Genomic DNA, 23,975 nt, shown 5'->3' with positions numbered 1-23,975 from the left:
TCACCTGCACACACAGATATCCCCCTAAAATAGCTAAAACTAAAAACAAACTAAAAACTACTTCCAAAAATATTCAGCTTTGATATTAATGAGTTTTTTGGGTTCATTGAGAACATGGTTGTTGTTCAATAATAAAATTAATCCTCAAAAATACAACTTGCCTAATAATTCTGTTAGAAAAAGGCCACACTGCGGAGCCATGTGCCGGCATCCTGGGAGCGCCAGATGTGACCGTGCATGGTGGATGGCTCACTCCAGATACATTTGCAGTCTGCTTTTTGCCTCCTGTGCACTGCAAGTTCTGCCTTCTTCTCCTCCTTCTACCCCCTATCTGCTACTCTGTCTCTCCCTCTGAACTCCCCTCCTCTTCCTCTCTTGTGGGCACCTAAGTGAAATCCATCGACACGTCATAATTAGTGATGAGTGGGAGGTGCCATATTCGATTTCGACGAAATTCACGAATATTCGCTTAAATATTTGTCTCATATTCGTCGAAATCGAATATTCGTCATTATTCTAGTTATCGCGATAAATATGCGATTTAAATAATCGCGTATTGCGATTTTAACTTAAGGTAACTTTCCTATTGGCTTGATATCTAGAATTAGCGAAGATGACAAATATGACGAATGTATTCGTTATATTCCTCAAAACTAAGATAACGAAGTATTCTCCATCTTCGTTTTAGCTCCATATTCGTCAACTTCGCTAATTCTAGCAATCAAATAGGAAAGTTGACTAGAGACAGCTAAGTTTTTAATTCACTATGCGATAGTATTACTTAGCTTTTTTTTTATAAATAAAATAATTATTATACTTGATAATTATTATAATTATTCCATTTATTTTAAAAAAAGCAAAGTAATATAATTAAACACAGCTGTCTCTATAGTCAACTTTCCTATTTGATATCTAGAATTAGCGAAGTTGACGAATATGGAGCTAAAGCGAAGATGGAGAATACTTTGTTATCTTCGTTTTGAGAAATATGATGAATACATTCGTCATATTCGTCATCTTCGCTAATTCTACCAAACCAACCATAGTAAACCAGGTCTAAGTTGAAATCACAATGCGATTAATCGAATTGCGATTTCAACTTAGAGCTGTGTTTCTAAAGGGTCTGCTTGCTAGAATTAACAAAGTTAACGAATATGGAATATAGCAGTGCTAAGTTGAAATCATAATTCGATTACTTCAAGTTATATTAATCGAATTGCGATTTCAACTTAAAGCTGTGTTTCTAATGGGTCAGCTTGCTAGAATTAACGAAGTTAACGAATATGGAATATAGCAGTGCTAAGTTGAAATCGCAATTCGATTAATATAACTTGAAGTAATCGCATTGCGATTTCAACTTAATTCTCACATCCGACAGTACATTCTAGTATGGAGGCGTTCCCATGGTGACGGGGACGCACCATGAGCTCGGAAGTCGGCAGAAGCGGCAACGGGCACTGACTGGAGCAGCCAGGAAGGAAGCCAGGATTCCTCAGGACAGGTAAGAACTACTTTTGGGATGTGGGAAAGAAAAACAATAAAAAAACAAAAAAAAATAATATTCGAAATAGCGAATTTATAGTGCTATATTTGAAATATTCTCAAATTAGCGAAGTGCCGATATTAAAAATAAATAAATCGCTATTTGAATATTCGCGCTCAACACAAGTCATCATCATTACCTTTACCACCAGAGACATTAGAGATCATGGAGTAGGCAGCAACAGCAGGGACCTCCGTCCTTGGGCTGATCTGGGTACTGTCGTCAGACCGGTGGGTGGCGGCCAATATTTTGTGGAAGATGGTGTATCGCAGGCCTCAATCAATATTTGGTGGAAGCCGGTATATCAAGCTCTTCTATCAGTATTTTGTGGAAACAGGTATATAGAACCTCTTAATGAGTATTTGCTGGATGCAGGTATATCAAACCCCTAAATCAATATTTGGTGGAAACAGGTATATAGCAGTGTTGAGCGTGAATATTCGAATAACAAATTTTTATCTTAAATATCGCAACTTCGAGAATTCGCTAATATTTTGAATATAGTGCTATATATTTGCTATATCGAATATTCGTAATTTTTTTACATCTGAAAACATGATTCCTCACTGCTTCTTGCTTGTGGGCCAATTAGTCATTAGCCCACAAGCAACTTAAGCAGGAAGGAATCATGTTTTCATATGGAAAAAAAATTGACGAATATTCTAAAAAACTAATATATAGCAATATAGTGAATATATTCGTTATTTAGAATATTCGTCTTTTTCCCCCCAATCTGTACAGTTGTTCACATACTCCTACAAGCGTCCTCGTCACCATGGGAACGCCTGTGTGTTAGAATATACTATCGGATCTGAGTTTTCCCTGTGATCGTGAAAACTCACATCCGATGGTATATTCTAACCCACAGGTGTTCCCAAGGTGACGGGGACGCTTGTCAGGGAGGAGTATGACGAACAACTGTACAGGTTAAAAAAAAAAAGGTGAATATTCTAAATAACGAATATATTCCCTATATTGCCATATATTCGTTTTTCAGAATATTCATAATATTCTAAAACAAGAAAACTGTATATAGTAATATAGCCAATATTCGCTAAATACAAACATTTTAGCTATTATAGTGCTATAATCTTTTTTTTAGGAGTCTTAATTTTTTTTTTATCTGAAGTTCAGAAGAGAGAAAAAAGATTATAGCACTATATTAGCTAAATTGCTCTATATTTTTATTTAGCGAATATTCGCAATACTGCTATATATACTTGTTTTAGAATATGACGAATATTCAAAAAAACTAATATATAGCAATATAGCAAATATATTTGTTATTTAATATATTATTTTCTTTTTTTTTTAATCTGTACAGTTGTCCGGCATACTCCTCACCAACAAGCATCCTCGTCACCATGGGAACACCTGTGGGTTAGAATATACCATCGGATCTGAGTTTTCACGATCGCAGGGAAAGCTTAGATCCGATAGTATATTCTAACCCACAGGCGTTCCCGTGGTGACAGGGACGCTTGTCGGGGAGGAGTATGCTAACAACTGTACAGAAAGGTGAATATTCTAAATAACGAATATATTCGCAATTTTGCTATATATTAATTTTTTTGAATATTCATCATATTCTAAAACAAGAATATATAGCAGTATAGCGATTGTTCGCTAAATACAAATATAGAGCAATTTAGCTAATATAGTGCTATAATCTTTTTTTATAAATATTATTTTTTGATCAACTTCGCATTATGCGATTTTTACACTTTAGATTAATCGCTAAAATAATCTCAAATACGAATATTCGTGAATATGAAACGAATATTCTAGCGAATATTCGCTAAATATCGCAAATTCGAATATGGGACCTGCCTCTCATCACTAGTATATAGAACTACTTAATGAGTATTTGCTGGAAGCCGGTATATCAAACCCCATAATTATCATTTGATGGAAGCCGGTGTATCGCAGGCCTCAATCAATATTTGGTGGAAGCCGGAGTATCACACCCCTCAATCAGTATTTTGTGGAAGCTGGTAAATCAAACCCCTTAATCAGTATTTTGTGGAAGCAGGTATATTGCACCCCTTAATCAGTTTTTTTTTGGGCAACAGGTATATCACACCAGTTGCAATTAGTTATTCCAATAGCGGTTATCTAGCTGCGGTATCTCAGCAGAACCGCACACAATTTCTGCACAATACAAATGCACTATAATATACTTTCTATGTTAGAAGGTATATTATAGGCATATCACACCCCTCAATCCATTTTTTTTGGGGGGGGTGGGCAACAGGTATATCACACCAGTTGCAATTAGTTATTCCAATAGCGTTTGTCCCTCTATCTAGCTGCAGTATCTCAGCAGAACCGTACACAACTGCTGCACAATGCAAATGCACTATAATATACTTTCTATGTTAGAAAGTATAAGTATATCACACCCCTCAGTATGTCACGCCTATCAATAGCAAACCTATACCTTTCCTTAAAAGGACTTTTGTGGCCCTATTAGCTAGCGTTTGGTGTCCCTAACAGTCTGTCCTTGCTCCACACAGTAACCTCTCCCTACACTGGCAAAAAACAGAATGTAAAATGGCTGCCAGATGGGGTTTATTTATAGAGTAGGGGGTGTGTCCATGTGCTGAAACATCTCAATTGGCTGTCCTGCCCCACCTGATGGATGTGTCATGTCAAAGTTCAGCACAATGCAAAAGAATAGGGCGCTGACGTACATGACCATATGACGAACACCGAACTAGCAAAGTACACCGCGAAACGACTGCCGGGCGAACCGAAAGGCCATCTCTAGTCTCTGTGAAGCACTGTGGAATATAACAGTGATATAGGTGCAAAAAATAAATAAATAAAATAAATAGGTCTTTACAAGATAGAGGTTTGACAAGCAAGTCATGTGCCTAAAATCACGCTATCCTAGAAAGGATAGTAAAGGTCCATATCGAGTATGATGCAAAAAAAATATTATAATATATATTTATATATATATATATATATATATATATACACACTAAAACTCTCTTTCATAAAGGATTCCGTTTTCTCAAGGAGATTTGAAAAAAAAATTTAAATCGAGAAAGTTTCAGTTTAGTATATCAAATACACCAAAGCCTTGCGATGTGCTGTTATTAAATTTATGACTTTAAATATTAGCTTTTGGCTTCTTTTATATTTTTGCTTGTTATGTAATTTTTATTTTATTTTAATATCTTTATATCTTATTGTTTCTGCTGGAAAATTGAATGATAAATGTAAATGAAACGCAACTCAGACCAGTCATCCTTCTCGTCTTGTATTAAATTTTAAGCGTTTCTGGCACACTGAATGGCCATCAGCGTGATCGGTAAAATAAACCGTTGATCTCTATAAGACATATCTGTTCTAGAAGGGATATCTGGCACTGGCCTGGTTATTTTTATTAGAGTTTTATATTGTGTTTCCCACATTCACATTGTTTTCTAAATGAAAAAAACATGTTGGCAGGACACTTTGCATTCTTGAAATAGACTAAAATAACTTTAGCTTAACTGATGCAGAAGGCCAAATAGGGTATTCCCACCACAAACCTGCTGGTGGAGGAGCGAGGAAGGTGAACGCGCTTATACTAAAGACATGTGAAAGACCAGCACCATCTGGCAACTGTTAACGCTTTTATATAAATCATCAGATGCAAAACCTCTTTGAAGGAAAACAAATTAAGGAAAAAACACAGTGGAGGAAATGGAATATATTATTTGTACTGTAATGGTAGATGAGGGAGGATAAATGTGGAGGAGAATTTGATATCGGTTAAGTAAATGAATGATATAACTGTAGGTGCTTTTGTCATGTCCCCCACGCTATAAGATTATGAATCGCTTTTCTTTCTGGTAGAACATATTTTAGCTCACTGTACAGTGGAGTACAAATGACAGGGGCCCCCATGGCGGAGATCAAACTTGATCCCTATTTGGTGCCTGTTTTTGCCGACCAGGATTGAAGTGATCAATGAGTTTTTTATGACCCTAAGTCCTTATTTGCCACCAGTGAGGTTCTTCTGCAGTGCACTAACTCTCAATATCAAATATTAAAGGGGTTGCCCCACGAAAAATACTCTTTTTATACTTTTCCATACCAGAACCTGGATCTGCATACTTTTTTTTAATTGCATGTAATTAAAAATGTTGTATAGCCAGTGAGCTATTCAATAAAATGTATCTATATAGTGCCACCTGCTGTTTGTTCTTTTTCTAAATTCTCTATCCTGGTCACTGGATTAGAAGGACATGCTCAGTTTCCTCCTTCAACTGTCAAAAACTGCAGGAGAAAGAAAACTGTGAGAAAGGACATGCCCCCTAAGCTGACAGTTTAAAATAAATCTAACAGAACAATTGGAGCAATGAATGGGCAAATCTCTGTATCCATGTGAGGTACAGGACTGGTTCTATTTTTTTTTTTTTACAAAGGGATTGTCATGTACTATATGATATCTGATTTTCTTTGTTTTTACGTTACTTATGTAACTTTAAAGTGAATGGAACCAAGCAAGGCTGGGTGGGTACTATTTTCCAGGGGCCCCATAGCAACTGCATTCTTTACCTGTACAGTATCTATGTCTTTGTCTGTCATGGTTGCCAACCAGAATTTATCTATTTTTTGGACAACTTGTTCCGAAATCACGGACAGCATTTTTTACGCACAAATTGGAAAAGCATAATAAATGATAAAGATTATAAGTAATCTGTGTCTATAGCTCGGTATATTGATAAGACCTCCTTACCAGCATTTACTGTGAGCTATAAAATGATGATAACTACCACCAAAATAATCTAGTCAAGTAAATTCATGAACACAGGAAAAAAGTCGCCTATTTTACATACTGTCCAGAAATTTCTGTACGGTTGGCAACCCTGTTGTCTGTGCAAGGAGCATTCTCATCTAGACTTAGGATTTGCCATCCTAGGAATCCTGAAAATGAAGGAGAATCAGCATTGGCATAGTGCTGTCTATCTAAGTGGCTCCATGTAAGGTCAACCCATAGAAATTACACTGAGCATTTAATCCAAATTGCTAATTCAGATTACTGGAGTCATTAGCCCCTTCTCGACAGCATGTTGGGTCTTTAAAGATAGCTCCGACTCAGGCATGGGCCCCAATACAGCAGGGTATCTGCTATTTTACACAGCAACACCCAATGCTGTCTGTGGTTGGCAATAATGCCGATCACAGGCATTTAAACCATCATATGCCATGGTCAATTGGGACCACAGCATCTGAATGAGTTTCTCCTTGGAGTGCTACTCTCCTGTGCCTGAATGGCCTGATTGTGCTCTGAGATTGAAAGAGCATTTTTTTTATGTGGTAGCCTTGAGCCTTAGGTGTCATTGGTATCACCATGTCCCAAAACACCCACATTATGGAAATATAAACATATTTATCTCATACGGTGAACGTTGTAATGTAAAAAATAAAATATAAATGGCCGGTTCACAGTTTTTTTGTTGTTTCACCTACCAAAAAATGAATTAAAAGTGATAAAAAAACACAATAGTATCAATAAAAACTGCAGCTCTCCCTGCAAAAATGTGTCCTCACACAAATTTCTATAGTTTTTACTTTTACTTTTCAGTATTAAATCACAAGGAAAGCTATATAAATGTGGAATCTGTGTAATTGTACTGACCCGGAGAATGAATGTAGCAGTCAGTTTTACTACATAGGGAATGCTGTAAAAACAAAACCCATAAAACTATGGTGGAATTTTGTTTTGTTTTTCCAATTCCATCCCATTTAGAATTTTTTCCAGCTTCTCACGACACTGTATGCAATACTGAATTGTGCCATTAAAAAGTACAACTTGTCCCCCCCAAAAAAAAATACAAGTTATGGCTCCAGGAAGGCAGGGAGTGAAAAATAAAAACGCAAAAATGGAAAGTTGCCCAATTAGGAAAGGGTTAGGTTTTAATTCCATTGACAATAGAAAAATAATAAAAAAAAATTAAACAACAGGGAAAAAGTAGGTTAGCTAACAGATATGGTCAAATTAGGAAGTAATAGATTATACCATAGCGAATATATCACTTTTGTTCTTGTATTTATTTGTAAGCAGACCATGCCACTTCTCGGATTTTCCCATGGCTTTGCATTCTGCAAAAGCCTAACCCTTTATGAAAGGGTTAAGCATTACCCCCCTGCCAGATGAACCTCCACACTTTCCTTTATGAAAGGAGTAGAAGCCTCACACATAACGACAACAACAACATATCTCATGGCTTTATTAATCTCCATATAATTACCCCCATTTAATTTTCCAATCAAAGCTAAATTCCAATTCCAACCATGGGCCTAACCTACTGAATATTATCAACTGCTCATTCTAAAAACATAGATAGATAGATAGATAGATAGATAGATAGATAGATAGATAGATAGATATAGGGAATGTGTCATCAGAAAATTACCTATTGTATAACCTTTTAAGTACCGGGACATTTTTTATTTTTTCCTTACAAGTTCCAAAAACTATAACTTTTAACATTTTCCATTCATATAGCTTAATTTTTGCAAGATGGATTTTTTTAAGGGCACAATTTAATTTACCATGTCTGTTATTGAAAAATGGGAAAAAAAATAATTCTTTGTGGGGTTAAATTGAAAATAAAAACCACAATTCCGCAAAGGTTTTTGGGGTTTTGACATCATGGTGTTCACTGTGCACTAAAAATGACCTGACATTATTCTGCAGCTTAATATGAATACGGTGATTTTTTTTACTACATTTAAAAAAATAAAAACCTAAAAAAATAATATTCCATCACCATTTTTTGACAGCCATAACTTTTTTTTTATATTTTCATCCACAGAGCTGTATAGGGGCTTCTTATTTTGCGGGAAGAACTGTAGTTTTTATTGGTACATATTGGGCATTTTTGAGCTATATACAACTTTTTGATCACTGTTCTTCAATTTTTTTTGTGGGCAAAAGGTGTCCAAACGACGATGTTTTTTCATTCACCGAACAGGAAATTTGTTCAGACTCTATGATATCTGATATGTTTATTTTTTATTGATTATATATTTTTATAAGTAAAATTTGGAAAAGGAGGTGATTTAAGCATTTAAATTTTTTTTTTAAATAACTTTAATAATTTTTAACCCCCTTAGGGGGCTAGAACCTGGAATCTTTTCATCCCTTGTCCCATTCAACCTAATACAGATTCTATGAGGGTGAATTGGATTTTGACACGTTCCCTGCTGAGCTGTGCTTCGCGCAAGGATCAGAAGGGAACTTACCATGGGAGGCCTGGGACGCTTCAGTAGAGCCCAGGCTGCCATTGTAACCGATTGGAGGCCCACAATTTTGCGGTGACTTCGATTGGAGGGCAGAGGGAGCCTTATCCCTCTGCCTAACTTCACAGATGCTGCGATCAATGTTGATTGTGGCATCTAAGGAGTTAAATGATGGGGTTCGGTATGATCGCCATTTCCCATTGTTGTTGCTCAGTGCCTGCTGTATTGTACAGCCGGCACGCACTGCATAACGAGCGGGTTCACTGCAGCAGCTCACTTCATAAAATTACCTCAGGCACCGTGACATACCGGTACCTCATGGTGGATTAAAAAGTTAAATCTTATTTTGATGTTAAACATATTTTTTTTGAATTTTTGGTAAGTTTTATAAAATGATTTCCATGTCACTGTCTATATTAAAAAAACAAATGTATATAATCCTGCAATTTTCTCACTGGCTGCTAGGTCTAATTATAATTGGTCATGATTTCCTGTTCTGTACGGGTAACTTTTCAGTAGTCATTATCGTTATCACTACAGTTAGTGATGAGCGAAGTTTTCAAAAATCAGATTTAGCTGCTTCGCCAAACTTCTACTAGAATAGTTACAAATTACTTTGTAATATTAAATTGTATGGAGCGGGCTCAATGATGAGAAATAGTGATGGTGCCGCCTCCCGCCATTTAACCCCTCAGATGCCATATTCAACACTGATTGCAGCATCTGAGAGTCACATTCAGTCTAAAACAAAAAAAAATAGATACTCACCTCATCCATTTGATCGCGGATAGGCCATTGAGGCCATCTTGATTGAAGAAAACACTCCAATTCTCCAATTCTGGCGCATGCTGACGTAGTGACTTCCTGTGTACCATCACCGATCAGATGATAGGTCATCACTCATCAGTATTAAAGTCATAAAATCTCATATTTGTTAAAATAAAGATCACACACTTCCTTATACTGTATCTTCAAAGGTGGCCATAGATTTTGAGAGGAACCTGCTGATCTTGATAGGACCGACCAACTATCTAATGTGTATGTAGCCATCCTGACTCTCGATGATAGCAGACATTGGAGGAAAGACGGATGTGGCATGTTGGATTTCTAGTAATGGAGTTTTCCACATTTGAAAACATATGTATAAGGGAGGAATCAAGAGAAATAATGTGATTGGAATAACCCCACATCTAAAGTTTATGTGTAGCTTAATAGGCAAACACTCAAGAACTATATTTCGATATACCTAAATTTGGTATACTATACATGTATATGGCCTGATTCCGCTTTTGTTTTAAGTCCTTAACACTGTCTTTTTGTCATTTTGTATTTTTTTATGTGTTTTGTTCAGTATTATATAGTATCTATAAATTTCAAATGGTCGTGAGAAGCTTTTTTTTTTTTTATTAAGAATCTAGTTCTCTAGACATTTTGACGTTGAATCACTGCGAAAATTAGAATTGTAATTATTAAATAGGTAATCTGGCTAGAGTCCCATCCTCTGAGCAGCAGATGGTATAGTTCATTGACTGTTTCCACATCAGTGCATGTTCCTGGGCAGTGTAAATGAAGCAAAATCACCTGATGGTGACGATCAGTAAATGGGATTGCTGTGCACTAAATGCCAACATTGGCCTTACCAAAGCAACCAGAAGTCATATACTGAAGTGCAATGTCTATCTGTCTATATAATCTATCTATCTATCTAAAACAAAAAGGAACAGCAGCACAATCTGTTAGGTGATACTCAGGTGCAATCCCTCCGGGACAATAGGCAGTAGTCCACAGAAAGATTCAAAAATGCAAAGATGAGGCAGCACTCCAAATTATTGAATGGAAGGTGGACTGAATCTATCCCTCCATTCATCTGTTTGCCTGTCTATCTCCTATCTATCTGTCTATATATCTCACATCTATCTATGGGTATGGTCGTGATGTGTCCATAATGCAGTTGGAAACCACAACATCTTATTTTCCAATAGATGTCAATGAGAAAATACTGTAGATTTCTGAGATAGATCTGGCCTTTCAAAATTGTGATGACTGCACCTGATTGACCGCACATAAGACACGACCTGCTGCCTGCGGCTGCTGCCTGCATGAGATATAGACAGGCTCGGACTGGCCCACAGGGGAACAGGTGATTCCCCGGATGGGCCCCTAGTCCCTCATTCCTTTTACAAGCAGCACATGGTACAGTAGACAGCACTAGATATAGATAGGCAGCATAGAGCGTCTCAGCCAGCCTATGTTGATGTGAAAACCTGGGCACATTATTTGACCAAGCACCCAGTTTATTATTATAGACACATTAGGTGGCTGAGATGACTTTTAGATGTAAAGTCAGGTTAGCCAGGTCCTCTGTCCCCAGGGACCTGTCCTCTCGAAGTCACTGCATGGGCCTCCATATTCATACTGTAGCATCTTGCTGCTGCTGACACTGTTTTGGTGGTTAGTATTCACATGTAGCTTTATACTGGGCACCCAAAATGAATTTTACTGGTGGGCCCTAGGCACCCCAGTCCGACATTGGATATAGAGATAAGTAGTCACTTGTGGTATTTGCTTTACCATAGGTGTTATTATTTTAGGTTAGTCAGAAAGCTAAAGAACTAGGAACATTCACAATTCAAACAACAGTGGCAGACAAAAAAATGCACCCTAAGCACATGATTATGCAAGTGGTAACCGACCAGTTGCATTTCCTAACCGCATCATAATCGCATCACAACCGCATCACGACTGTGCCATGTGGATGTACTCTATCTATCTATCTACACTGATGAAAAATTTAAATGCAACAGATCTGAAACATTTTCTACATACACAAAAGACCCATTACTCTCAAATATTGTTCACAAATCTGTCTAAATCTGTGTTAGTGAGCACTTCTCCTTTTCCGAGATAATCCGTCCCACCTCACAGGTGTGGCAAATCAAGATGCTGATTAGACAGCATGAATATTGCACAGGTGTGCCTTAGACTGCCCACAATAAAAGGCCACTCTGAAATGTGCAGTTTGAACACACAGCACAATGCCACAGATGTCGCAACGTTTGAGGGAGCGTGCAATTGGCATGCAGACTGCAGGAATGTCTACCAGAGCTGTTGCCCGTGCAATGAATGTTAATTTCTCTACCATAAGCTGTCTCCAAATGCATTTCAGAGAATTTGGCAGTACATCCAACCGACCTCACAACCGCAGACTACGTGTAACCACTCCAGCCTAGGACCTCCACATCCAGCATGTTCACCTCCATGATCGTCTGAGACCAGCCACCCGGACAGCTGCAGCAACAATTGGTTTGAATAACCAAAAAATGTCTGCACAAACTGTCAGAAACCGTCTCAGGAAGCTCATCTGCATGCTCGTCGTCCTCATCAGGGTCTGGACCTGACTGCAGTTCGTCATTGTAACCGACTTGAGTGGGCAAATGCTCACATTGGATAGCGTCTGGCACATTGGAGAGGCGTTCTGTTCACGGATGAGTCCCGGTTTTCACTGTTCAGGGCAGATGGCAGACAGCGTCTGTGGCGTTGTGTGGGTGAGCGGTTTGCTGATGTCAACGTTGTGGATCGAGTGACCCATAGTGGCGGTGGGGTTATGGTATGGGCAGGCATATGTTATGCACAACAAAAACAGGTGCATTTTATTGATGGCATTTTGAATGCACAGAGATACTGTAACGAGATCCTGAGGCCCATTGTTGTGCCATTCATCCACGACCATCACCTCATGTTGCAGCATGATAATACACGGCCCCATATTGCAAGGATCTGTACACAATTCCTGGAAGCTGAAAACATCCCAGTTCTTGCATGGCCAGCATATTCACCAGATATGTCACCCATTGAGCATGTTTGGGATGCTCTGGATCGGCGTATACGACAGCGTGTTCCAGTTCCTGCCATTATTCTGCAACTTCGCACAGCTATTGAAGAGGAGTGGACCAACATTCCACAGGTCACAATCAACAACCTGATCAACTCTATGCGACAGAAATGTGTTGCACTGTGTGAGGCAAATGGTGGCCACACCAGATACTGACTGGTTTTCTGACCCCCCCCCCCCCCCTCCCCCCTCCCCCCTCCCCCAGGAAGCCAAAATGGTGCACATTTCAGAGTGGCCTTTTATTGTGGGCAGTCTAAGGCACACCTGTGCAATATTCATGCTGTCTAATCAGCACCTTGATATGTCACACCTGTGAGGTGGGATGGATTATCTCGGCAAAGGAGAAGTGCTCACTGACACAGATTTAGACAGATTTGTGAACAATATTTGAAAGTAATGGGTCTTTTGTGTATGTAGAAAATGTTTCAGATCTTTGAGTTCAGCTCGTCCAAAATGGGAGCAAAACCAAAAGTGTTGCGTTTTATATTTTTGTTCAGTGTATCTATCTATCTCATACCTACACAGTTGAGTTACGTTATTATGACCACTTCCTACTTTCGATGTTGGCAGTGTGAAGCTCATGAAGAAAGTCACATGTGCTCACCTGGCTTGGTGGGTATATAAGATGTGTGATAGACTGTCTGAACACATATCCCTCATTGCTGTCATGGGTTAAAAGGACCATTTATCAGAGTCGCAAAAGGGAGGATTATTGTCTTTTGAGCCAATGTTGGTAGTTTTTCTCAACCTTCGCAGTTTGTGAACTGTTCTCGTGCTGTTGTGGTTAAGGCTACTTTCAGACTGGCGTTTTGGCTTTCTGTTTCCGAGATCCGTTCAGGGCTCTCACAAGCGGTTTTGCCCTAATGCATTCTGAATGGAAAAGAATCTGTTCGGAATGCATCAGTTTGTCTCAGTTTGCCTCCGTTGCATCTCCAATTCGCTTTGTTGTCCGTCTGACGAAACTGAGCCAAACGGATCCGTTCTGATACACAATGTAAGTCAATGGAGATGGATCAGTTTTCTATGACACAATAGAAAATGGATCCGTCCTTCATTGACTTTCAATAGTGTTTAAGATGGATCCATCTTAGCTATGTTAAAGATAATACAAACAGATCCGTTCTGAACAGATGCAGACGTTTGTAATATCTGAACGGATCCGTCTGTGCATATCCATGATGGATCCGCACCGAACGCGAGTGTGAAAGTAGCCTAAAGTGTATCATGAGTAGACATATGGCAGCCTTGAGAATAAGTGGCGTGGAGACTGCGGAGCACTACGTGCCACTGTTTTAACAGATGAATGTTGACTAAGAAGGCTCATGAGGGCAGACCAACAGAGGAGCAACTCACCGGCAAAATGAACCAGGGGTGTCAACAGACATGTGTCTACAAACTCTGCTGCGTATGGCGCTCCGAAGGAAATGGATTGTCACTGCACCTCTGCTAATGACGTTGCATCAGCTGAAAAGGCTTTAGTTTTTGTAGCAGTATTCGAATTGAACCTCTGCTGATTGGCAAAGAGTTGCCTTCTCTAATAAGTCACATTTTCTGCTTCATTGAACAGATGGGCATTGGCATGTCAGCAGGGGCGCACCACTGATGAGGCAATATCAGGCAGCACTCTGCTAGGACTGCAGGGGTGACAATTTAGCTTCCAGCCCTGCACTTCTGCATAGCCCTGAATCCGCCGCTATGCACAATAATCCTGACCACTGTATTCAGGAGATGCTAGAAGACTTTTGATCATATGTGTAGGTCCTTAAGCAACTAAAAGACTCTCCCTCTCTCCCTATAGATGAGTATTCTCAGTATTTGCTGTTATTTACATACAGCACCACACAGCATCATTGTATATTTATACTCTATTCTTTTCTATCCTTCTCTTGTCCTGTATACTGGGTGTAATTCTCAGTATCTGCTCTTATTCTCTATATATGGACACTGCACAGTACCACTTCTCTTGTCCTGTATATTGGGTTATGCAAAGAGAAAAAAGATTTTGAAGAAGGAGTATTCTGCACGGATGTACAAAAATAGGGGGGTGCTATTTTCATATGCTCTTGAAAAAGGGATATATTCCCGAAACGCGCCGAGCTGAATTAATAAAAGACTTCCTATATACATTGGAGCCCCGGTGTCATCCTTTTGGGGACCAGGAAGCTATTACTACATCATTTGAAGCGACCTCTACGGGGGAGGCTGAGGTAAAGATGTCTTGAGCTTTATCCTATACCCTCCTCCCCGGTGAAGTAAGTGTAACTTTTTCATAGTGTATTCCACTACAACTGTAAAATTTTATTGATAGTACTGGAGACTCTGTGGCGCCCCCTGGGTATCATCAAGACACCTGTGATACCCGGCTCACCAGCAACCTGTATATTGGGTGTAATCCTCAGTATCTGCTCTTATTCTGTATATATAGACACTGCACAGTACCACTTCTCCTGTCCTGTATACTGGGTGTAATCCTCAGTATCTGCTCTTATCCTGTATATATGGACACTGCACAGTACCACTTCTCCTGTCCTGTATACTGGGTGTAATCCTCAGTATCTGCTCTTATTCTGTATGTGGACACTGCACAGTACCACTTATGTCCTGTATACTGGGTGTAATCCTCAGTATCTGCTCTTATTCTGTATATATAGACACTGCACAGTACCACTTCTCCTGTCCTGTATACTGGGTGTAATCCTCAGTATCTGCTCTTATCCTGTATATATGGACACTGCACAGTACCACTTCTCCTGTCCTGTATACTGGGTGTAATCCTCAGTATCTGCTCTTATTCTGTATGTGGACACTGCACAGTACCACTTATGTCCTGTATACTGGGTGTAATACTCAGTATCTGCTCTTATTCTGTATGTGGACACTGCACAGTACCACTTATGCCCTGTATACTGATCTGGGTATGAATCCATCTTTGCAGATCATGTATACCTATACATGCTGATAGTCCTCCCTAGGGCAGATGGGATATTCCAGCAAGACAATGAGAATTGTCACATGGCTCGAATTGTCTGACACTGGTTGGAAGAGTATGCCCAAGCCTTCCAAGTACTACCCTGGCATCCTAATTCCCTAGACGTGAATGGCATGGCTTCAGATCAATGTGACAACCTACTAGGACCTTATTGAGTTACTCCCAGCCCGTCTAGCTGCTGTCTGTGCTGCACACTGTGGTTATTCTGGATATTAGCTAGTGTTCATAATAATGTGACTCGACTACTGGAAATAAACAGGGTGGCCCACAAAAAAGCAGCCCACCTCCAGTGATATTATGAGAAGATGAACAAGCAAGTGGATTATTTTTTTTTAAATTACCCACAAGTCACAAAAGATGCTATAAGCGGTCCCCGTTCACGTCTCTGCATCTTTAGGACTGTAAAATTATGTTGGCTGATACTGTTTGTGATGCTGTGTATAGTGTTTGTGATGTTTTCCTGCGGTTCATCCAGAGGATGTGGATTAGCGGACACTTTCTGTTTTAAATTTCCCCACAGATAAAAATTGCATGTGGAACTCAATTCTGAGGAACGTGGTGGCCATAGCCCCTTGATCTCAGTTTGCTCCTCTGTAAACATTTCATAAACCTGTGCCGGTGAGTCTCGTGAGGTGCGGCATGTTGTCCCATCTTGTTGGAAAAAGCAGGACATTTTTTCTTTTGTTGTTAGTTCAGAGATGTCCAGGTAAATTGCTGTATTCACAGTTGATTTGAAGAAAATTGGGCCCACTATTCATGTTTCTGACACTGGATGCCAAACGCCAATTTTCTAGTCATGAAGTGGTGTTTCGTGAGTCAAATGGGGATTTTCAGCAGACCAGTACCTTGTATTCTGGGAGTTTACGTGACCTGATAAATGAAACCAAGCTTCGTCCGTCATGAAGTCCAGAAATGGGTCCAAATGTCTGTCATCAATCATAGTCAGCAACCAAGTCCAGTAATTTACGTGTTTAGCTTTGTCAGACTCTTTAAGTTCCTGCACACACGTAATTTGGTGCGATTTCAGGTTCAGAGATTTCAGCACTCGCTGACACGTCATTTGTGATACACCAACTTGCTGAGACAGTCTTTGAGGTTATTTTTGGGGGCTACATGCAATCCGCTGCTGAATCTCATGACCAGCGTCAGCTGTCCTGATCAGATTTGGCTGCTTCGCCGAAGTGCATTTTTTTTTGTAAGTAGTGGGTGCAATGACAGGGAGCTGTGATAGCGCCACCCCACGTCATTGTACCCCTCAGATACCACGTTCATACATGATCACGGCATCTGAGTGTAGAAACAGTGTAAAATTAACAAAACAAAAAAATTCAATAAACTTACCACCTCCATTTGCTTGTGACAGGCCGCCAGCCTTCATCTTAATTGAAGATGTTGTGCGAAATCTCGCGCAGCATGAGATGACGTCATCACGCCGGCCAGCGTGGTGACATCATACGTTACCACGGAAGGGATTTCGGCCAAGGTCTTCAATATAGATGGCGGCTGACGGCCCATCACAAGCAAAAAGAGGCAGTAAGTTTGATTTAAAATAAAAATTATGTTAATTTTTCACTGTAAAATTCGTAGTAATTCATTACGAATAAATTTTTTTGTAAGATTTGACGAAACAGCTGAATCAAACGAGCAAATGGAAGGTAAGTATGATTTATTTTTATTTTTTAAACTAAGCACCAGGATTTTCAATTTGCTCATCTCTAGTCCTGATAGATGGAGGCCTCGGTTTCTTCATGTTTGCAATAGAGCCAGTTTGATGTCATTTTCGAACCAGACTCTGAATACAATGTTTAGCTGGTGGTTTTGTTCTTGGGTACTTGTTGGCAAAGGTCTCTTGTGTTTCCTTAATCGATCTGCTTCGCACATAGCTTTCCACTACCACTATTCACTGTTCCAGGAAGAACACCATATTTCTAACACAAAAGGCCACTTTTATCAAACTGAATAATAAATCAGTCTTAGTTGCCCATAGCAACCAATCAGAGCTCAGCTTTTAGTTCCTACAGGGCTCTGAAAAAATGAAAGCTGAGCTGTGATTTGTTGCTATGTACAAATAAGATAGATTTACTATTAGGTAGTATGATTTAGAGATATTGAAGGCGGGCAACTTTTTCGTGGGCCACTCTGTGTGTATATATATATATATATATATATATATATATTGTGGGAGATTAGCTCGTGGGGATCACCTTTTCTGAAACAGACAGTCTGTAAGCAGGCAGTTTCCTTGAAAATCTGTCTGGTTGCCAGGTTTATTTAGGCAAAAAGGTTTGTACAGCAGAAAACAAACAAAACATAAAGTAAATCCTTGCCGTCCGGCGCTAAGCTATACAGTTGTGTTCTGACTATATGGTGTGGGGCTGCTCCCCGACACTGCCAACACAAACGGTAAAGCAAACTTTTTGTTTTTCTCGCATCCAAACATAGCTCTCTCTTCAGCAACACAGGTTACAGTCCTCAGACTCAGCACATGAGAGCCCTGTAGTGCTCTCTTCCTGTTTATTTAAAGTCCACCTGGAGGTGAACTCCAGTGGACCACAATCTCTGGACCGGAACCAAGCCTGCCACAGAGGCTGGAAAAACCCGGTCCGGATTCCGGTTCAGTCCCTGACAAAAGAGCGCATGCGAGGTGAAACATACCTATCATCCACCACCTCGCCTCGCATACCATCACATATCCCCCCCCTCTTCTCTAGCCCCCGCGGCTGAGCAACTGTCCCCAGCATACAATGTATGCGGGAGAGGGCATCCGCATTGTTTTGGAGCTTGCTTTCCCGGCCTATGCTCTACTGAAAACTTAAAGGGCTGTAAGGCCAGAAACCATTTTGTCACGCGGCAATTTTTTTCCCTGTTGTCACATCCACTTTAGGGGTGCATGGTCGGTGACGAGCTTAAACTACCTTGCCAATAAGTAATATTTCAGCGAGTCTAGGGCCCATTTAATAGCCAGACACTCCTTCTCGACAATGGCATAGTTCTTTTCATGATTGTTCAGCTTTCGGCTCAGGTATACCACTGGGTGCTCCTCACCATCTCTGGTTTGGGATAGGACAGTCCCTAGGCCCACCTCAGAGGCGTTCGTCTGTACCACAAACTCCTTTGAGAAGTCCGGGGTTACCAACACTGGTAGTACACAAAGGGCCCGCTATAACTTCTGTAAGGCCTCCTCAGCTTCAGGATTCCATTTAACCATGGCCGACCCTCTGCCCTTTGTCAGGTCGGTTAGAGGGGTGGCAATGGTGGCGAAGTCGGGTATAAACCGCCGGTAATACCCCGTAATGCCAATAAACGCCCGAACTTGTTTTTTGCTTATCGGTTGGGGCCATTTTTGAATTGCCTCAACGTTATTGGTCTGGGGCTTGACCAGTCCCCGGCCAATAACGTAGCCAAGGTATTTGGCTTCCTCCAGGCCTATGGCACACATTTTTGGGTTGGCCGTAAGACCTGCTTTTTTAAGGGAATCTACCACTGCTTGTACCAGGAGCAGGTGCGATTCCAAATCTGGGCTGTGGATGACCACATCGTCCAAATACGCAGCTGCATACGGGCGATGTGGGCTCAAAGTTTTATCCATCATTCGTTGGAATGATGCAGGAGCTCCATGCAGACCAAAAGGCATCCGCTTATACTGAAACGAGCCTTGAGGAGTGGAAAAGGCAGTTTTCTCCTTGGCCGATTCAGTTAGGGGTATCTGTCAGTAGCCTTTTCGTCAGGTCTAGGGTCGATATGTAGCGGGCTTGTCCCAACCTGTCCACGAGTTCGTCGACCCGAGGCATCGGGTAGGCATCGAACTTGGAGACAATGTTGATGTCACAACCAGACAGCTGAGAAGCTCTGACAGAGGCCTTTCAGAACCTTCCCCTTGAGTTCTGTGTTGTGGTATTCAGCTCCTCCTCTCATTAGCGTCTCTCAGCTGTTATGTGTTGGACTAATTGTTTCCCTTTAAATTCTTCCCCAGAATGCTTTTCTGGGCGGCTTATATTTCTTCCTGGAGTATGTGTGCTTGCCCATCTGGTTCTCCTCTCCTCCACAAAGTTAAGTGTTACACTGTTATCTGTTATTTTCTGTTTGCTGGATCCCAGGTGACCCTGACTCCCTCCGTGTCTGGTGTAGGGAGCCGGTGGTCGTGTCCCCTCACTATTGTAGGGTGCTCAGGGCTTTATAGTCAAGGTTCGTGGATATGCATACCTCCACCATTCGGATCTATGCATAGGCTGAGCAGCCAGGGAAAGTGCCAGGTCTTCTACAGGGGTCTCCCTTTCGTTCCTTAGCTTTTGGATCCAGCGAGACATTTATGCATGTTGTTTTGCCTTGTTACCTGTACACCGTCCGTGACATTATAAGCCGCCATAACCGTCTCAAGCATGGATCCGGTTTCACTTTTGGCTGAACGCTTCCAGGGTCTTTCATTGGAGGTAGCTGACCTCCGTAAGACTTTTTCTCAGCTTCAAGTGACCGGTTCAGCTTGCGTTCATGGAGCTTGTTCTGAGCCTAAGATCTCGCTCCCGGATACGTTCTCCGGGGGTAGTGAGAATTTTGTGCGTTTTAGAGAGGCTTGCAAACTCCATTTTCGTCTTCTTCCCCATTCTTATGGTGATGAGGAACGGAGGGTGGGGATCATTATATCGCTGCTCAGGGGTAACGCTCAGTCCTGGGCCTTTTCGCTGCCGGAGGGGGCACGGCCCCTCCGTTCAGTGGATGAATTCTTTTTAGCCCTGGGTCAGATATATGATGATCCGGATCGTATTGCTCTGGCGGAGTCTAGACTACGTCTCCTATGCCAGGGTAAACAATCCGCAGAAATATACTGCTCAGAATTTCGGAGTTGGGCAGCTGATACTGGTTGGAATGATGCTGCACTCCGAAGTCAATTTTGCCATGGTCTTTCAGAGGGATTGAAAGATGCATTTGCCTTTCATGAAAGGCCTATTTCTTTGGACTCTGCTATGTCTCAGGCCGTTCGTATTGACAGGCGTCTTAGAGAGAGAGGAGAGATCTCTCCTTCCTGTCATACTCGGTCACAGGACTGTGCAGCGGTCCCATTCTCTGCGCAGGGGTCTCAGTCGCTGTCAGCCCCTTCTGAGCAGGAGCCCATGCAGCTGGGGTTCATTGCTTCTGACAATAGAAGATTCAGCCCGCATGGGAGGGTTTGTTTTTGTTGTGGAGGTATTAATCATTTGGCAAATATTTGTCCCTCTAGGAGATTCAGGCAGTTCTCTGGGTATAATAAAGAAACAAAGAGGAAAAAATCTTTGAAAAATGTTCCGTCTGTTACTATTGGCAGGATTGAGGCGGAGATTGAAGATTTTCCGTTTGCTTGTAGTTCCCGTTTTGTCCTGCCGGCTAGGGTGGCGCTAGAGAGCAAGAACATTTTTTGTGAGATTTTTGTGGATAGTGGAGCAGCGGTCAATCTCATTGATAATCACTTTGCGATAACTCATGGTTTCCAGGTGTGCGCTTTGAGAAAGGATATTCCTGTATTTGCTATCGATTCCGCTCCACTTTCTCAGAAATCATTAAAGGGCATAGTTCACAATATCCGTTTAATTGTGAGTGATGCTCATGTTGAGGATGTGTCATGTTTCGTCCTTAGCGGTTTGCCCACCCCGCTGGTGTTGGGGCTGCCCTGGCTCACTAAGCATAACCCCACCATTGATTGGCAAGCGAAGCAAATAAATGGTTGGAGTGACTTTTGCAGAGAGAATTGCCTCATGACATCTGTTTCTGAGGTTGCTACTAAGACTATACCATCTTTTCTCTCTGAATTTTCGGATGTCTTCTCTGAGAGTGGAGTTCAGGATTTGCCCCCGCACAGGGAGTACGATTGCCCTATTAATCTCATCCCAGACGCCAAGCTGCCTAAATCTCGTTTATACAATCTTTCCCAACCTGAGAGGATCGCTATGCGTGCTTATATCTCTGAGAGTCTGAGAAAGGGACACATACGACCCTCGAAGTCACCTGTTGCCGCTGGTTTTTTCTTTGTTAAGAAAAAAGATGGTTCTTTAAGACCTTGTCTGGATTTCAGGGAGCTGAACAATATCACAATTCGTGACCCTTATCCGCTTCCTCTGATCCCAGACCTATTTAACCAGGTTGTTGGGGCTAAAGTCTTTTCCAAATTAGATTTAAGAGGGGCATACAACCTGGTCAGGGTCAGAGAAGGGGACGAATGGAAGACGGCCTTCAATACCCCTGAGGGCCATTTTGAAAACTTGGTTATGCCTTTTGGTTTGATGAATGCCCCAGCCGTTTTCCAGCATTTCGTGAACAGCATTTTTTATCATGTGATGGGAAAATTTGTATTGGTGTATTTGGATGACATTTTGATTTTTTCTCCCGATTTCAAAACTCATAAGGAACATTTACGTCAGGTCTTGCTCATCCTGCGGGGGAATAAATTATATGCGAAACTGGAAAAATGTGTGTTTGCAGTTCCAGAAATTCAATTTCTGGGGTTTCTTCTCTCCGCTTCTGGTTTTCGCATGGACCCAGAGAAGGTCCGCGCTGTGCTTGAGTGGGAGCTTCCTGAGAATCAAAAGGCGCTGATGCGTTTTTTGGGCTTTGCCAATTATTACAGGAAGTTCATCTTGAATTATTCTTCTATTGTTAAACCACTCACTGATATGACCAGAAAGGGGGTAGATTTTTCTTCTTGGTCAGTAGAGGCGCGTAAGGCTTTTTCTGATATCAAGGAGAGTTTTGCTTCCGCTCCCATCTTGGTGCAACCTGATGTTTCGTTACCCTTCATAGTTGAGGTTGATGCTTCTGAGGTGGGTGTGGGGGCGGTCTTGTCTCAGGGTTCCTCTCCTGCCAATTGGCGACCGTGTGCCTTTTTCTCAAGAAAACTCTCCTCCGCAGAGAGAAATTACGATGTGGGAGATAGGGAATTGTTGGCCATCAAGTTGGCTTTTGAGGAATGGCGCCATTGGCTAGAGGGAGCCAGACACCCTATTACCGTATTTACTGACCATAAAAATCTGGCCTACTTGGAGTCAGCCAAGCGTCTGAACCCGAGACAGGCCAGATGGTCGTTGTTCTTTTCTAGGTTTAATTTTGTTGTCACGTTCCGCCCTGGAGTTAAGAATGTGAAGGCAGATGCCCTGTCACGTTGTTTTCCGGGAGGCGGGAATTTTGAAGACCCGGGTCCCATTTTGGCTGAAGGTGTGGTGGTCTCTGCTCTTTTTCCTGAATTGGAGGCAGAGGTGCAGGCTGCCCAGTCAGAGGCTCCTGATCTTTGTCCTCCTGGGAGGTTGTTTGTGCCTCTCGCTTTAAGACACAAAATTTTTAAAGAACACCACGATACGGTCCTTGCTGGGCACCCGGGGGTAAGAGCCACACTGGATCTCATCGCTCGGAGATTCTGGTGGCCTGCGCTTCGTAAGTCGGTTGAGGGTTTTGTGGCAGCCTGCGAGACTTGCGCTCGTGCCAAAGTCCCTCATTCACGGCCATCAGGTCCTCTCCTTCCCTTACCCATTCCTTCCCGTCCTTGGACACATCTGTCCATGGACTTTATCACGGACCTGCCTCGTTCCTCGGGGAAGACTGTGATTCTGGTGGTGGTGGACCGTTTTAGCAAAATGGTGCATTTCATCCCTTTTCCTGGTTTGCCCAATGCTAAGACGCTGGCGCAGGCATTTGTTGATCACATTGTCAAATTGCACGGTATTCCTTCAGACATAGTCTCTGATAGGGGCACGCAGTTTGTTTCCAGATTCTGGAAGGCTTTCTGTTCTCGCTTGGGGGTTCGGTTGTCATTCTCTTCTGCTTTCCACCCGCAGTCGAATGGCCAGACAGAGCGCGTCAATCAGAATCTGGAGACATATCTGCGCTGTTTTGTGGCGGAGAATCAAGAGGATTGGTGTTCTTTTTTGTCCCTTGCTGAGTTTGCTTTAAATAACCGTCGTCAGGAGTCCTCTGATAAGTCACCATTTTTTGGTGCATATGGGTTTCATCCACAGTTTGGGACTTTCTCGGGAGAGGGGTCTTCTGGTTTACCTGATGAGGACAGATTCTCCTCGTCTTTGTCATCTATTTGGCAAAAGATTCAAGATAATCTAAAGAGCATGAGTGAGAGATATAAGCGTGTGGCAGATAAGAGACGTGTGCTTGGTCCGGACCTGAATGTTGGTGATCTGGTGTGGTTGTCTACCAAGAATATCAAATTGAAGGTTCCCTCCTGGAAGTTGGGTCCTAGGTTTATTGGGCCTTACAAAATCCTGTCTGTCATCAATCCTGTTGCATACCGTCTTGATCTTCCTCAGACTTGGAAGATCCATAATGTTTTTCAT

Source organism: Bufo gargarizans, chromosome 6 (genome assembly GCF_014858855.1).
Source record: "Bufo gargarizans isolate SCDJY-AF-19 chromosome 6, ASM1485885v1, whole genome shotgun sequence".
In the NCBI taxonomy this organism is placed as follows: domain Eukaryota; kingdom Metazoa; phylum Chordata; class Amphibia; order Anura; family Bufonidae; genus Bufo; species Bufo gargarizans.
This window is presented reverse-complemented; position numbering follows the sequence as displayed.